This window comes from Aquarana catesbeiana, linkage group LG05 (assembly GCF_042186555.1).
Source record: "Aquarana catesbeiana isolate 2022-GZ linkage group LG05, ASM4218655v1, whole genome shotgun sequence".
Taxonomy (NCBI): Eukaryota; Metazoa; Chordata; class Amphibia; order Anura; family Ranidae; genus Aquarana; species Aquarana catesbeiana.
In genome coordinates this window covers 282,807,567-282,825,748 of record NC_133328.1, presented here as the reverse complement: position 1 = coordinate 282,825,748, position 18,182 = coordinate 282,807,567, and positions in this window count along the sequence as shown.

The window sequence follows — 18,182 nt, the reverse complement described above, 5'->3', positions numbered from 1 at the left end:
CTTAGACCATTCAGAGTAAGAATCATTAACCACTACTCTCTGAATGCAGTCTTGTAGCCAGTTTCTACCCTTTTACAAACTGATTTTTCCAAGCCTGTAGACTTTACCTTATACATTAGTCGTATGTGGGGAACTGTGTCAAACTCTTTTGAAAAATCCAAGTATACCACGTCCACAGCCACCCCTCTGTCCAAGTTTTTTTTCGGTTTTGTCTCAATAAGACATCATCTGGGGATCATCGTCTTATTGAGACGAAACTGGTCAGGACGGGCTCTGCTGATGCCACTGTGATATTTGATTTTACTTACATGCCTTTTAATGCCTTCTCAAATGTAAGTTACCATTTTACTTATTTCAATAAAATGCCTTTTATGTAAATGGAATCACACTATGTGGCCAAATTTTTTTCCTTTTACCAAATATATTACTGGGAGGATTCGTTCTTGATCTTTGGTCACTGTTCCCTTGGTGGATAACCATTGATGTTATATATTGTGTCGGACCCCTGCCTGATTGGTCTACATCGGAAACCGTGTATGCTGATTTTCTTCCCTGGGTGTGTTACACCACTAGCTCTGTTGACTCATCAGGCGTATGCCTAGTTGGTTTCAACTTGTCTGGTAAGCCTCTTTCCTTTTGGCGGTGGATTATCAACAGACAACCAGTTTACAGATTTATCTCGCAAGTCGCTTTATATGTTGGAGTCACTTTAGGGACTTTCATTCTAATATATATATGCACTGTTGGTTTATGTAAACATCATCATTATTGTTGTTTGTATATTAGAGTAATATTGTATGTATTTTATCATGGTTTATGCACATCAGTAATGGTGTGTTACTAGTTTGATCCGTCAGGGGATTCTCACTTTCACCTTCACTTTTAGCGCTGCACTTTACCACTTTCCCATTTGTCCACATATTCACAGATTTCTGTTGTGCTGGCAGCTATTATTTATCACTTTAAGACAGCGTGTTTTTTTTTTCTTTTTTTTTCCACAATATTTTTTTAAATTATTATAAATTGTATTTTTATTAACATTTTGGGCATACAAAAGTTTGAATCTGATACAAAAACTTAAAGAGCGTGACATCCGCCAACAATATAACATAAGGCAAAGTCGCTTACAACAATTAAATGCCATAATATGACAAGAAAATATATATCAGCATGTTACAACTTTTGAAAAATGAAAGCAAAATCATGCAAGACACAGCATATCACATAGCAATATAAAATGTAAAGAAAAAGGAGGAGGGTAAGGAAGACACCATGGATCTCAGGACTCAAAGAATCATACAATAAATATTTAAGAAGCTATGGACATAAAAGATATCTAACTAGGATTCTGACGGAACCACTTCAGGACAGTATTGAGAGTCATCCCAAGCCTCCAAAATTGTGTTAAACCTTGATATTGAATCTTCTATTAATGCATGCTATGCTCGATTCCCTGGAATGGCATTATCTATGGAATGTATTAGCGGAATATCAGCTTGGCCCTGGGTTTGCACGGTGGCTAAGGTTGCTGTATAGCGAGCCAAGGGCCAAGGTGAAAATCAACGGGCAATGCTCGGAGTGGTTTCAGCTGAGCAGGGGTACAAGACAGGGGTGCCCTCTGTCCCCCCTGCTCTTTGCATTGGCAATTGAGCCCCTGGCGGTGGCTCTAAGGATGGCACAGGGCATACAGGGATTTAAGAGAAGCAGAGGGGTGGACAAAGTGGCCCTGTATGCCGACGATATTTTATTATTTTTGGCGGATACGCAGGAGTCACTGGAAACAGCCATAAGGATAGTGAGGGAGTTCGGAATTTTCTCTGGGCTACTGATCAATTGGGAGAAATCAGTGATTCTGCCTATCGATACCCAGAGTGAGCCTCTCCCACACCAGGCATCCCAAGTCCAAGTGGTCAGGCAAATGAAATACCTGGGGATTAATATCACCAGAGATCCAGGCCAGTACATATCTGGAAATTTAGTTCCATTGATGAAAAAGTTGAAGCAGAAATGTCAAGTATGGAGACGCCTACCCCTCTCGGTCGCTGGGCGCTGTAATCTGATTAAAATGGTCTGGCTACCTCAAATCTTATATGTCTTGCAAAACTCTCCTGTTTGGATTTCCAAGCACTGGTTCAAAAAAATGGACAGTATAATCAGAGAACTTATCTGGAAGGAAAGGGTGGCCAGGATCGGGTTGGAGACGTTACGGCGACCAGAGGGGAAGGGGGGCCTGGCGGTACCAGATCCACGGGGCTACTTCCTGGCAGCTCAATTGCAACAACTTGGAGGCAGTAATAGGCTAGGAGAAGTAGGAGTAGGGGGTAGCGTCTTATTGAATGACACTAGACACGATACAGTGGCGGAGGGATTAGAGGCAGACTCATTTTGTACCAAATGTCCTTCTACCCGGATGATGTGTAAAGTTTGGGCACAAGCTAAAAGAACTCTGGGATATGCCGGTTTTGTGGAATTTTCGCCACTTTGGGACAACAATAGCCTTAAGGAGCTTAAAAAAATGGGGCGCGTAGAGGAATGGGACCGGTTGGGTATCCACTACCTTGCACAGGTATATAGGGCAGGGAGGTTAAAGTCCTTTCGGGAACTGGTAGAGGAGTATGCGATCTCCAACAGGTCATTTTACAGATATCTGCAACTCAGGCATGCCCTGGAGGCACAATTTGGGAAGGAAGCACCAGTGTGGTGCGAAATGACCTCTTTGAGAAAGCTGATCGATGCGGGATCCACAAAGGGGCTGATCTCGGACATGTATGGCTGCTTGAAAGCAGCAGTTCAAGAAGGTCTGGTTGAAAATAAAAACAGGGCTAGATGGAAAAAAGATGTGGGAACAATGTCCGACGGTCAATGGGATCAAGTCTTGGCGCTGGGTACCAGGGTCACCCTCTCTCCTTCACAAGTGATGTCTCATTTGTATCTGTTATATAGAGCATACTATACACCCCTGAAACTATTCAAGTGGGGCAAGAGACCTGATGCGAAATGTCAAAGATGTGCAGGGGGGCATGGGGACTTGATCCACATGTTCTGGCGCTGCCCCAAGTTGCACAGATATTGGGTAGGAATAGTGGGGAAAATAAATTTAGTGTTTGGGACATCGCTGAGGGTGGAGGCGGGAGAGTGCCTGTTGGGTCTGAAGGGGGAAGGAGGAATCTCAAAGGACATACAGACGGCAAGAGATAGATGCTTGTTCCAGGGAAAAAAGCTTATCGCGCAGCATTGGCAGAGGAGGGAGGCCCCGACACTGGCAGAATGGGAAAACGCAGTAACGGAAGTGATATGTAAGGAAAAGTATATCTACAAGAAAAGGGGTAATTATAAGAAATTCAAGAAAATATGGAAAGCATGGCTGGACTGGGAGTGAGTTGAATAAGAGGTGAAGAGAGGTTGACATAGCATGAGGGGAATGTAGAGTATGTGTGAGGATGTATGCCAGGTGAGGGGGGGAAACGGGGAGGGGAGGGGAAGAAAAAAATAGGGGAAAATGAAGAAATTGTTCCTATATTTCCCTTTTTGTAAGATACAGCCTATGGACATGTCTGTATTGGTACATACTGGATGCAGAGAAATTTAGGGGAGTAATGGATGATCCTACTGAGCTGGCGATTTTAATGGCAGTCACTATTTGTGTATCTTTCTCTTTTTTCTTTTTTTTTTTCTTTTTTTCTTGATGTGTCTGTTGTACATGATGTATCGGATAACTTTTTCAAATAAAGAGATATTTAAAAAAAAAAAAAATGCATGCTATGTATGTTTGCTATAGTAGACAGAAATTGGGAATTTGAGGGGGGAGAGATAGTCAGCAAGCATCATGGTATAACTCACTTTGCTGCTAATAAAACAAAGTGTCAGGGCTGGGCTCAGCCCTTCCTTCTCAAAGCTGGCTGCTCAGCTGTCAGCTAATTGCCAGCTCCTTTCTCTCCACAGTGACTCACCTGTTGATGATATCCTGCTGATCTAGTCCTGCCTATTTAAGCCGTCCAGCCCAGATGATCTCTGCCTTTGCCTTGGCCACATCGCTAGAGACGCTCTCCTGTGTTCCTGTTAAAGACCTGCTTGGCTGACATTTCTTCTGGCTCCAGATCCTGCTTGCTGTTCTACTACCTCTCTGGCTCCCTGACGTTTTGGCTTGTCTGACTATCAGTTCCGGTTCCTGAACTCTGGCTATGTTTTAACTATGTTTACTCTGTTTACCTTTTTATTATTATTATTAAACAAGTGTGATTTAACTGTACTTCTGTCTCAGTCTGATTCATGGTTTCTGACACAAAGGCCATCAGCTTCCTTGCATATTTGGAGATACCCAGAAAAGGTAGACCCAACAAATAATGTATAGAATTCAAAGGTATAGTTGTGTTCAGAAGATTCTGCAAAAGGGTCTGGACGCAAGCCATTTACGTTTACTCTGTTTACCTTTTTATTATTATTATTATTATTAAACAAGTGTGATTTAACTGTACATCTGTCTCAGTCTGATTCATGGTTTCTGACAGTAGGCGAAGGTCAAGAATTCAGAAGATGCAGTCAATCCACTTGTTGGTAATATTTTTTTCCAGATTGGATGAGCAGGATCACCGCATTTATCAGTTTGCCATGGGATTACAAACGCTCCTGAGTCGCATGGCTCACCTGGAATCTCCCACTGTGGCTGCTCTGGTACAACCTGTGTTGCAGGCCGTCCCTGCTGCTGCTCCAGTCTCTGTGCAGGCACCCACCTCGAGTATTATCTCTATAAGAGGTATGTCTGGTTCCACTTCCACAGCAATTTGGGGGCAATCCAGTTCAATGAAGAGGGTTTCTAAACCAGGTTGAGGTATACTTTGAGATGCTGCCCCAGTCGTTTCCCATGGACAGAAGCAAAGTGGGTTTCGTGATATCTTTGCTTTCTGAGAGAGCCTTAGCTTGGGCAAACCCTCTATGGGAGATGTAAAAACCTGTTGTCTTGAGTTACTAAGAGTTTGTGGCTTCTTTTAAAAGGGTATTTGATGTTCCTGCATGCTCCGCTTCTATTGCCAAGTGCCTCATGTCCATCAAACAGAGTATGAGAACTGTTGCCGATTACACCATTGAATTCCATACTCTGACAGCAGAGGTTGCTTGGATCAATGAGGCCCTTGTGGCTGTTTTTTCTCATGGTCTCTCGGATACCATCAAGGATGAGATAGCAGTCCAAGATATACCCCTTGAGCTGGAGAAGTTGATCGCATTTCCCATCCTCATTGACTCCAGACTTAGAGAAAGACTTTCTTTTAAGGAGCACTTGCGGAAGCCTTCTGTACATTTGTCTCTGAACTTTGCAGTCCCTTGCCTCCCTCACCACCCATACCTCCTGGTACCGAGTCGGTCTGTGAAGATGAACCCATGCACTCAGTCTTCACGCGTCTCTCTGTGGATGAGAGAACCCTTAGGAGGAGAGAGAGATTGTGCCTTTATTGTGGCAAGGCAGGTCACTTAGTCTTGTCCTACCCATCCAGGGAACGCCCGAACCTTGAGGTCCTGTCACAGACAGACTTTAGGTGGCGTTGTTTTGTCCCCAGTTATCCAGAAGGCTAAGCCCCTGGTTTCGGTTACACTTTCTTGGGCTGAGTTGTCCGTCGGGATACAGGCTCTAATTGACTCTGGGGCTGCAGGCCTGTTCATTGATGCTGCCTTTGTATCGAATTCCGCTGGATTCCTCTGCAGCTGCGTGACACCCCACTTGCCATTGAGGCTCTTGACGGGAGACCTCTACAGCCTGCCCATGTGACTCATGAGACTGTTCCATTTTCCATGGCCGTAGGGGCTCTTCACCATGAGATAATCTAATTCTAAGTTATTTCCTCACCTAAGTTTACGCTGGTTATTGGTTATCCTTGGTTACAGAGGCACAACCCCTCTTTTGATTGGCTCAGTGCTGAGGTTCTCTCCTGGTCCCCACAACGCAGTAAGTCATGCTTCCAGAAGGTAGCCAAGGTCCTGTGCACCTCTTCACTCTCCTCCCCTCCGGAGGAGTACCGCAATTTTAGCGATGTCTTTGCAAAGGTCAAGCCGGTAGTTTGCCTCCACACAGGTCGCATGATTTCACAATTGACCTTGTGGCCGTGTTTACCCTTTGTCAGTCTTGGAGGATAGGGCCATGAAGGAGCATGTTGCAGGCGCACTTTCTCAAGGTTTCATCCACAAATCCTTGTCTCCTGCTGGTGCTGGTTTCTTCTTTGTCAAGAAGAAGAGTGGTGGACTGAGACCTTGTATTGATTATAAGGGTCTCAATCATTTCACGATTAAGAATGCCTATCTGATTCCCTTAATTACAGAGTTATTTGACCACCTTAAGGGAGCAACGGTTTTCACAAAGCTTAATTTAAGAGGGGCATACAATCTCGTGAGGATTAAGGAGGGTGACAAGTGTAAAACTGCATTTAATACCAGAACGGGCCATTATGAGTACCTCATAATGCCTTTTGGCCTTTGTAACACCCCGGCAGTTTTCCAGGAATTTATTAACAATGTCCTCCGAGATTTGTTGCAGTTATGTGTGGTGGTTTATCTCGATGATATTCTCATATTTTCCAAGTCCCTGGAGAGCCACCATACAGATGTCTGTCGTGTGCTTCAGAAACTAATGCCCCGTACACACGGTCGGATTTTCCGATGGAAAATGTCCGATCGGAGCGTGTTGTCGGAAATTCCGACCGTGTGTGGGCTCCATCGGACATTTTCCATCGGATTTTCCGACACACAAAGTTGGAGAGCAGGAGATAAAATTTTCCGACAACAAAATCCGTTGTCGGAAATTCCGATCGTATGTACACAAATCCGACGGACAAAGTGCCACGCATGCTCAAAATAAATAAAGAGATGAAAGCTATTGGCCACTGCCCCGTTTATAGTCCCGACGTACGTGTTTTACGTCACCGCGTTCAGAACGATCGGATTTTCCGACAACTTTGTGCGACCGTGTGTATGCAAGACAAGATTGAGCCAACATCCGTCGGAAAAAATCCTAGAATTTTGTTGTCGGAATGTCTGAACAAAGTCCGACCGTGTGTACGCCCTATAAGAGTGAACAATCTCTATTGTAAATTGTAGAAGTGCAAATTCTATCGTGAACAGGTTAAATTCTTGGGTTGTGTCATTTTCACTGCTGGTTTTTCGATAAACCCAGAGAAACTTTCAGCAGTCCTACAGTCAGTGGCGGTGCGTCCATAAGGGCGCACAGGCGCCGCCCCTTCTCTCCATTCACCCCACTAGCACCAATAGATAGATTCATGCATTGCATGAATCTATCTATGGCCGTCGCTGCCACCCCCTATTCAGGCGCCGGCCCCTTTTTGGGTGCAGGGCGCCTGAATTACAGCGGCGTGGGGTGTTTTTGAAGCACCTGATTAGAGCAATAGGCTCTAATAGGCGTCAAAAAAGGTGACCTTCGAGCACCATACTGGGCGCTCCCAGGTCACTAAGAGAGGACGGGAGAAGACATTAAGGAGCTGTCCCACCGCCACCGGGACAGGGTAAGTACAGACAGCGGGCGGGGGGCACACTGGCAGCATTTGATATGGCACAGTGGCTGCGTTTGATGGGGCACAGTGAAGCTGCATTTGATGGGGCACAGTGAGGCTGCATTTGATGGGCACAGTGGGGCTGCATTTGATGGGGCACAGTGAGGCTGCCTTTGATGGGCACAGTGGCTGTGTTTGATGGGCACAGTGGCGGCATTTGATGGCACAGTGGCAGCAATTGATGGGCACAGTGGCTGCGTTTGATGGCACAGTGGCTGCATTTAATGGCACAGTGGTGGCAATTTATGGGCACAATGGCTGCGTTTGATGGCACAGTGGCTGCGATTGATGTTACAGTGAGGCTGCAATTGATGGGGTTTTTTTCAGAATTTTTAAGTTTGTTTGCGCCCCCCCAAAAATTTTGAGCACCAGCCGCCACTGCCTATAGTGGCCCCGATCCATGGGTTTACGTCATCTGCAGCATTTTCTTGGCTTTACCAACTATTATCAGAAGTTTATTCATAACTTCTTGTCTCTGGTCAAGCCCCTGACTGATATGACCAGAAAAGGACGGTAACCCACAGAGTTGGTCTCGGGAGTCCATTAAGGCCTTTGAGAGTCTCAAGGCTCAGAGTTTCTGCTCCTGTGTTGGCACATCCTGATCCTATGTTACCTTTTATCCTTGAGGTTGATGCTTCTGAGACTGGAGTTGGCGCCCTTCTGTCTCAACATCCTACCTCTAAGAGCACTATGCATCCTTGTGGCTACTTTTCCAAGAAATTGTCGCCTGCAGAGTGCAATTACGAGATTGGTGACAGAGAGCTGTTAGCGATCATTTTAGCCCTGAAAGAATGGAGACATCTCCTCGAAGGTACCACTGTGCCGCTTCTCATTCTTACTGACCATAAGAATCTCACATTCTTGTCTGAGGCTAAACGCCTCTCTCCCAGAAGGGCGTGATTGGCTCTTTTCTTGTCTAGTTTCAATTGCAGTGTCTCATTCTTACCTGGGACTAGGAATGTAAGGGCTGATGCTTTGTCATGACAATTTTTCTCCACTTCCAAGATGGAGTCAGTTCCGGTTCCTGTGATTCCTTCTGATCGTATTCTGGCTACGGTTCGCACCAGTCTCACGTCTCTTTTGCGTGACAAAATTCTTGCCGCTCAGGTCCATGCTCCTCCTGAGAAACCTTTTGACCGATGCTTTGTCCCAAAGAGTCTCCATACTGCCATGCTCCAGACTTACCATTCTCCCAAGGCTGCTGGCCACCCTGGGAAGAATCAACTCTTTTGGGCCATTTCCCAACAATTCTAGTGTTCTTCTTAGCTGCCTGTTCCATGTGTGCTCAGAGTAAGACTCCACTACACCTTCCAGTGGGCCTCCTACAACCCATACCCAATGGAGAGAGGCCCTGGATCTACCTGTCTATGGATATAATTGTGAAGTTACCCAACTCCTAGGGCACACAGTTATCCTTATGGTGGTTTATAGGGATGAGCCAACACCCCCCCCCCAGTTCGGTTCGCATCCAGAACATGCGAACAGGCAAAAAATTTGTGAACACCGTTAAAGTCTATGGGACATGAACATGAATAATCAAAAGTGCTCATTTTAAAGGCTTATATGCAAGTTATTGTCATAAAAAGTATTTGGCGACCTGGGTCCTGCCCCAGGGGACATGTATCAGTGCAAAAAAAAGTTTTAAAAACGGACGTTTTTTCAGGAGCAGTGATTTTAATAAAGCTTAAAGTGAAACAATAAAAGTGAAATATTCCTTTAAATTTTGTACCGGGGGGTGTCTATAGTATGCCTGTAAAGTGGTGTTTTTTTCCGTGTTTAGAACAGACCGAGAGCAAAATGACATTTCTAAAGGGAAAAAAAAGTCATGAAGTAATAGCGGTGTCGGCTATAGTGAAGTTATTTTCATAAAAAGTGTTTAGGGACCTGGGTCCTGCCCCAGGGGACATGTATCAATGCAAAAAAAAGTTTTAAAAACGGCCGTTTTTTCAGGAGCAAAATGGCATTTCTAAAGGGAAAAAAGTCATGAAGTAATAGCAGTGTCGGCTATAGTGAATTGTCTATGGGAGAAATCAAAAGTGCTAATTTTAAGAGTTAATATGCAAGTTATTGTCATAAAAAGTGTTTGGGGACCTGGGTCCTGCCCCAGGGGACATGTATCAGTGCAAAAAAAAGTTTTAAAAACGTACGTTTTTTCGGGAGCAGTGATTTTAATAATGCTTAAAGTGAAACAATAAAAGTGTAATATTCCTTTAAATTTCATACCTGGGGGGTGTCTATAATATGCCTCTAAAGGGGCGCATGTTTCCCGTATTCTTAACAGTCTGACAGCAAAATGTCATTTCTAAAGGAAAAAAAGTAATTTAAAACTACTTGCTGCTATAATGAATTGTCGGTCTGACAATACACATAAGGGTTCATTGATAAAAACGGCATGGAATTTCCCCACAGGGGAACCCCAAACCAAAATTTATAAAAAAAATGTCGTTGGGGGTCCCCCAAAAATCCATAGCAGACCCTTTTCCAAGCACGCAACCTGGCAAGCCACAGGAAAAGAGGGGGGAGGAGAGAGCGCCCCCCCTCCTGAACCGTATCAGGCCACATGCCCTCAACATTGGGAGGGTGCTTTGGGCTAGCCCCCCAAAGCACCTTGTCCCCATGTTGATGGGGAGAAGGGCCTCATCCCCACAACCCTTGCCCGGTGGCTGTGGGGGTCTGCAGGCGGGGGGCTTATCGGAATCTGGAAGCCCCTTTTAACAAGGGGACCCCCAAATCCCACCTCCCCGTGTGAATTGGTAATGGGGGTACAAATGTACCCCTACCATTTCACAAAAAAGTGTCAAAAAGGTTAAAAAACACAAGAGATGGTTTTTGACAAGTCCTTTATTAATTTCTTCTTCTTTCCGCTTTTCCATTTTATTATTCTGGTCTTCCTTCGGTGTTCTTCTTCTTCCTCCATCTTCTTCTTCTCCATTTTCTTCTTCTCCGTCTTCTTCTCCCTCCGCTCTTCTCGTTCCGCATCTTCCTCTGGCTTCTTCTCCACTCTGTTCACACGATCCGCCTCAGTGGGAGTTTTCCGCCATGTGACGCTTCGGTTTTTCTGACACTTCTTATATAACGGAGGGCTGGGCCACCTGGTGACCCAGCCATCCTCTGACGCACAGGGAAAGCCCCCCGCCCGCAGACCCCCACAACCACCAGGCAAGGGTTGTGGGGATGAGGTCCTTCTCCCCATCAACATGGGGACAAGGTGCTTTGGGGGGCTACCCCAAAGCACCCTCCCAATGTTGAGGGAATGTGGCCTGGTACGGTTCAGGAGGGGGGGCACTCTCTCATCCCCCGTATTTTCCTGCGGCTTGCCAGGTTGCGTGCTCAGATAAGGGTCTGATATGAATTTTTGGGGGGACCCCCACGCCATTTCTTTTTTTAATTTTGGTGCGGGGTTCCCCTTAATATCCACACCAGAGGTCTTGTATGGAATTTAGGGGGGGGCCACGCCATTTTTTTAAAATTTTGGCGCGGGGTTCCCCTGAAGGGCCTGGTATGGAATTTAGGGGGACCCCCATGCATTTTTTTTTTAAATTTTGGTTCGAGGTTCCCATGCCGTTTTTATCAATGAACTTTTATGTGTATTGTCGGACCAGCAATTCATTATAGCCGGGAGTAGTTTTAAATGACTTTTTTCCTTTACAAATGTCATTTTGCTGTCAGACTGTTCTAAATACGGGAAACATGCACCCCTTTACAGGCATACTATAGACACCCCCCAGGTACGAAATTTAAAGGAATATTTCACTTTTATCGTTTCACTTTAAGCTTTATTAAAATCACTGCTCCTGAAAAAACGGCAGTTTTTAAAACTTTTTTTGCATTGATACATGTCCCCTGGGGTAGGACCCAGGTCTCCAAACACTTTTTATGACAATACCATGCATATAAGCCTTTAAAATTAGCACTTTTGATTGCAGCTTTTGAATTTGCTGCGAACACCCCAAATTGTTCGCTGTTCGCAAACTGGCGAACAGCCAATGTTCGCGTCGAACTCATGTTCGACGCGAACATAAAGCCCATCCCTAGTGGTTGACTGGTTCTCAAAAATGTCCCATTGTATTCCACTTAAGAAGTTGCCCACTTCTAAGGAACTGGCTTCTATTTTTGCTCGGGAGATCTTTCGCTTATATGGGCTACCCAAGGTGATTGTCTCGGACAGGGTTAATCAGTTTGTGTCCCTGTTTAGGCGGGCCTTTTGTGCACAGTTGGGAATTTAGCTTGCTTTCTCCTCTGTGTATCACCCGCAGACTAATGGGGCTGCAGAACGAGCCAATCAGTCCTTGGAGCAATTCCTACGTTGCTATATTTCTGACCATCATAACAACTGGTCAGACCTCTTACCATGGGTGGAGTTTGCTCACAATAGTGCCTTGAATTCTGCTTCCTGATTGTCCCCATTTATGGCGAACTATGGTTTCCAACCTTCCATGTTGCCTGACTCATTTGTTCCGCAGAGTATTCCTGTATTAGAGGAGCATCTCCGTGGTCTTCCTTCCCCTTGGGCACTTTGCTACATGCTAATGATAGGTACAGACTCCATGCTGACCGCAGACGCCTGCCTGCACCTTCCTACCAGGTTGGGGACATGGTCTGGATGTCATCTCTCAACCTCCAACTTCATACCTTGGTTTATTGGACCTTTCCGTATTCTTCACAGGATTAACCCAGTGGCTTGCGCATTAGACCTTTCTTCTAATATGTATATCTCAAATGTATTTCATATCTCCTTATTAAAACCTTTGATCTGCAACCGCTTTACCACCTCAGTGCCTTGTCCTCACCCTGTACAGGTTGAGAACCTCGAGGAGTATGAAGTACAGTCCATTGTTGACTCCTGTAGGTTCCGTGGCGCATACAGTACCTTGTGCATTGGAAAGGGTATGGTCCGGAGGAATGCTCTTGGGTCTCATCATTGGCAGTACATGCCCCTGTCCTCCTCCGTGATTTCCATAGACATTTTCCCCTCAAGCCTTGAGGTCCTCTTAGGGGGAGGGGTTATTGAGGAGGGGGTACTGTCAGGGCTGAGCTCAGCCCTTCCTTCTCACAGCTGGCCGCTCAGCTGTCAGCTAATTGCCAGCTCCTTTCTCTCCACAGTGACTCACCTATTGATGATTTCCTGCTCGTCAGTCCTGCCTACTTAAGCCTTCCAGCCCAGATGATCTCTGCCTTCACCTTGGTAATATCTCTAGAGATGCTCTCCTGTGTTCCTGTGTTAAAGACTTGCTTGTCTGACATTCCCTCTGGCTCCAGATCCTGCTTGCTGTTCTACTACACTCCTCTCTGGCTCCCTGACATTTTGGCTTGTCTGACTATCGGTTCCAGTTCCTGAACTCTGGCTATGTTTTAACAACGTTTACTCTGTTTACCTTTTTATTATTATTATTATTATTAAACAAGTGTGATTTAACTGTACTTCTGTCTCAGTCTGATTCATAGTTTCTGACACTAAGGCCATCAGCTTCCTTGCATATTTGGAGATACCCAGAAAGGGTAGACCCAACAAATAATGTATAAAATTCAAAGGTATAGTTGTGTTCAGAAAATTCTGCAAAAGGTTCTGGACGCAAGCCCAGAAAGGTTTAATGATGGGACAGTCCCAAAAAATATTGTAATGGGTACCTATATCACTTCAACATCTCCAGCACTGTTGGGAGGCTTTTGGGTTGCTAGCATGTAGAATAGGGATGAGAACATTGGGTGTTCATCTGTTCTCCAAATTCCAAACATTATGGGGTGTTTGCAGGTAATTTGAGCACCACAGAATGCCCAATAATGCACTGCAAGATCGATGCAATCATTGATGTCTGATGATTGGCCAAAGCATGCTTTGGTCAATCACAGCATGCTCTGCTGTGAGAGCCATAATTGGCCAAAGGTAGGGGCCTTTGGCCATTCATGGCTCAGAGGGCTAAGTCCATGCCCCACACTATGTAAGGCTGTTTACATAGCAGCCTTACATAGTGTAATAAATGAGAGCTATAAAATTACATTTCTAAAGGAAAAAATGTCATTTAAAACTGCTCGCGGTTGTAATGTATTGTCGGATCCCGGCAGTATACATAAAAATCATTGAAAAACAAAACAGCGTGGGTCCCCCCAGTCCATTACCAGGCCCTTCAGGTCTGGTATGGATATTAAGGGGAACCCCGTGCCAAAATGTAAAAAAAAATGGTGTGGGGATCCTCCTAAAATCCATGTCCTGTGGACTGATGAGACCAGGATAAACGTATTTGGTTCAGCTGATGTCAAGCGTGTGTTGCGGCAACTTGGTGAGGAGAACAAAAACAAGTGTGTCTTGCCTACAGTCAAGCATGGTGGTGGGAGTGTCATGGTCTAGGGCTGCATGAGCACTGCCAGCACTGGGGAGCTACAGTTCACTGAGGGAACCATGAATGCCAACATGTACTGTGACATACTGAAGCAGAGCATGATCCCCTCCCTTTTGGAGACTGGGCCGCAGGGCAGTATTCCAGCATGATAACGACCCCAAACATACCTCTAAGATGACCACTGCCTTGCTATATAAGCTGTGGGTAAAGGTGATGGACTGGCCAAGCATGTCTCCTGACCTAGACCCTTTGGAGCATCTGTGGGGCATCCTCAAACGGAAGGACATCTAACATCCACCAGCTCTGTGATGTCATCATGGAGGAGTGGAAGAGGACTCCAATGGCAACCTGTGAAGCTCTGGTGAACTCCATGTCCAAGAGGCTTAATGCAGTTCTGGAAAATAATGATGGTCATACAAAATATTGACACTTTGAGCCCAATTTGGATATTTTCAGGGGTGTACTCACTTTTGTTGCCAGCGGTTTAAACATTACTGACTGTGTCTTGAGTTATTTTGGGGAACAGCAAATTTACACTGTTATACAATCTGTACACTCACTACTTTACATTGTAGCAAAGTGTAATTTATTCAGTGTTGTGACATGAAAAGATATAATAAAATATTCACAAAAATGTGAGGGGTGTGCTCACTTTTGTGAGATACTGTATATTGCCCGAATCCGACAATACATTACAGCCGCGAGTAGTTTTAAATGACATTTTTTGCTTTAGAAATGTAATTTTGCTGTGGTACTGTTATGAAATGATGCGCTACTTTACAGGCAGACTAAAGAGACACCCCCCAGGCACAATATTTAAAGGAATATTTCATTTTTATTCTCTCACTTTAAACATTATTAAAATCACTACTCCTGAAAAAACAGCCGTTTTTAAACTTTTTTTGCATTGATAAATGTCCCCTGGGGCAGTACCCGGTTCCCCATACACTTTTTATGACAATAACTCGCATATAAGCCTTTAAAATTAGCACTTTTGTTTTTTCATGTTCATGTCCTATAGACTTTAATGGTGTTCGCACAATTTTTTTGCCTGTTCGCATGTTCTTCTGCGAACCGAAACGGGGGGGGTGTTCGGCTCATCCCTAATGTAGAATATTGGGAGTCCTAAACCAAGATAGGAGAACCTTAAAAGTAGTCTCCCTCTGCGCCACACAATGTGAATCTTTAGAGGCGCATTCCCAAATTTTACCCTTTTGTGCCAGGGGAATAGGTTGCTGGAGTATACGAGACCATTTACTCATATAGGCATGACTGGTCTCAGTTAAGGGGGTAGCCTCATGGAGGAGTCTATATGTAGAAGAAGTTAAATGAGGTTCATATGGACCCCTAACACACAAACATTTAAAGCCAGTTGGTTTATCCAAAGATAAGGCAGGAGATTTAGAGGAGAAAAAATGTTTGATTTGTAAAAATGAGTAAAAAAAGTTGTTTAGGTATATAGTATTTAGATTGAAGATCTGCAAAGAACGAAAATGTATGGGCCATTGGATGTACTCAGTGAGGGAGTTGGACTCCTACTTGGGTCCATGGAAGCATATGACTATATAATAGGCTATCAGGGATATCCAGATCAAAGAGAACATTCAAAAGTGGTGAGCAAGGAGAATAACAAGGTGAATAAAATTGCAGCTAAATATAGATTTCCAAGTTGAGGCATATACTTATCAAGTGTTGACCATAACATAGAACATGAATGTACAGGACAGGTGATTCCTATTTCAATTTTGGACTTTTTATTTGGGGTATAATGGGACGACCAGGAAATAACAGCACGTAAATGTGTTGCATAGAAATATTTGAGTAAATCTGGAAGCTGGTCTTTAATTTTGGAAATTATTGAGGTGCCAATGACAGGTTTTTGTAGTTACAGTGGACAGAGTTAGATCTAGAAGTATAGACGCCTGATCCGACCATGTATTAAACTGGCCAGGGAGATCAATGAAGGAGGATTTGATCCATCTTGGACATGATTGTCTAATTAAAATCGCTACACCAGCCTTCCCAGAAGAGTCTGAGGCCATATAGACAGTGGGAAATAATTTGAAATAGCTTGAAAGCAGATTTAAATGAGCCATTAGTACGGAAATGAGTCTCCTGAGCCATGACCACATCAGCTTTAGAAGATTGAAACTCTTTCAAAGCAAGCCTTCTCTTATGAATAGAATTTAAACCTTTTCACATTACATGAGAAAATACTTAGAGTCATAATGTATGATTAGAAAGAAATGCAATTGTCATCCAATCAGTAAATACAATGAGCAATGTCCATGGTGTACAAGGTGGAGGAGTCAGTAGCAAACAAAATGAGAGATGAGTCACAAACTGTAGACAAAAAAACAGGTAAAAAAAAGACCTGAAAAAAATAACATTAGTATGAATCCTGAGGAGTCTAAAACCCTCAGGAGTCCAAGGCTTATGCCTAGGACAATGGAGAGGAACACAGTGACCTACAAGATCCAGCAAGCAAATAGGTCCCATTGCCTTTTGGGAAGCATATCCCTAAACAGGGATCTATAACTATGTGAATGGTGTCAAAGCCATCTATGTAAATGTAGGCCAGCAAGATTGCTGAGAAGGAGCCATCAGGTAGGATACCTAGAGGGAGCGGCACACTGAGGGGTAGAAGAAGCTTTCTGTGATTTATGCCATGCAGGTTTCCAGATATTTCCAGGAATAGAGAGTGGCCGTGGTCATGAAGGGGGAGCTGGAGATCTACCTTGGAGAATGGTGGGAGGCCAAGATCGCGTAGAAATTCCTAATTTTTTTGGAGATCACGTATTCAGTATTGCACCCCATCTCTTGAGGCTGACAGTCGGAAAGGGGAGTCCTCAGCAATAGATAACACTGCGGTTTTGAAGATGAGTGGTAATAGGGCATAGACTCTGCCGTTTAGCCAGGGAGATGGGTGACAGGTCACTGAACATCTGAATCTTGTCTCCTTTGAAATCCACATGGGTTTTGTTGGGTGTGGCCATAGTGAGGGCTTCTTTGCTTTCATAGTAGTGGAGTAAACAATATTGTCTCTAGAATTGGTGCCTGCTGGTGGTTTGGAGGCCAGGCATCTGTGGGCCTTATCTAGGCACCAAACTATGTCTGTGATATGAGGGGCCAGGTTGACAAAAAGGCGTAGAAGATAAGGAACTATTTCTTTCTCACTTATGGTCTCAGGGACCCCACGGATCTGCAGGTTCTGGCAGAGTTGCCTGTTTTCCAGATCTTCTTGTTGCATTTGAAATTGGGAGACAGTGTGTTTGAGTGCAGCATTATCTTCTTCTAGGACATGATCATATTGCACCAGTTCATCAAATTTGGTCTCCAGGGTGTCAGTGCATTCACCCAAATGAGTTACTTCACAACTGAGTTCTTGTGAAATTTTCCCCATCTCTTTAGTTATATCATGGGTTAAATCATGAAGCAGGTCATGAAGCTTCATGTCCAGGACCTTCACCGTCGCTGCTGAGGTGGGCTCTGCTAGTGGGATTGGAGAGCCCCCTGGATATGTCCCCTCAGTGGATGCGAGTGGGTCGGTGGGCTCAGGCGGTTCCTTCTGTGCACTTGGGGCCAGGCATGCCAGCCTAAGCAGGTAACAGTCCATGGTCAGAGGAGGCCACGACTCAGCAGGGGGCTGAAAGGCATTTTTTTTATTGCCGATCTTACCCATGGGGTGCCTGGGTTCTTCTAGTGCCAGATGGTATGGCTCCCATTGCGGTAGGTGCAGTCTAAGTGGAGTGGGAGCTTTGGAAGGGAGATGGGGACCGGAGCTGTTGGATTATGCATCCGCCATCTTACAGGTCACACATGCGCTCCCTCTGTCCAAGATTTTACTTTCTTCCTCATAAAGAGAAATCAGATTTGTTTGACAACTTCTGTCTTTCATGAATCCATGCTGTCTGTTGCTTAAAATATTTTTTTCCAGCAAAAAATAATCTATGTGGTCTTTTATTCAACTCTCTGGTATCTTCCCAACTATAACTATAGTTATTGTTAAATACTTTGATTTCTTTTTAAATATAGGTACCACGTTGGCCTTACGACAATACAATGGTATTATTTCAGTCAATAAAGAGTCCCTAAAACTTAGAAACAGTGGCTTTGAAATGACAGAGCTTAATTCTTTTTAGGATCCGTGGGTGTATGCCATCTGGTCCAGGTGCTTTATTTACCTTTATTCTGTCTAAATATTTCTGGACCATATTAATTTTGAGCCATTGTGAAACATTTGGGGCTGTATCAATATTATCCGCATGCTCCTTTGTATAAACAGAGCTGA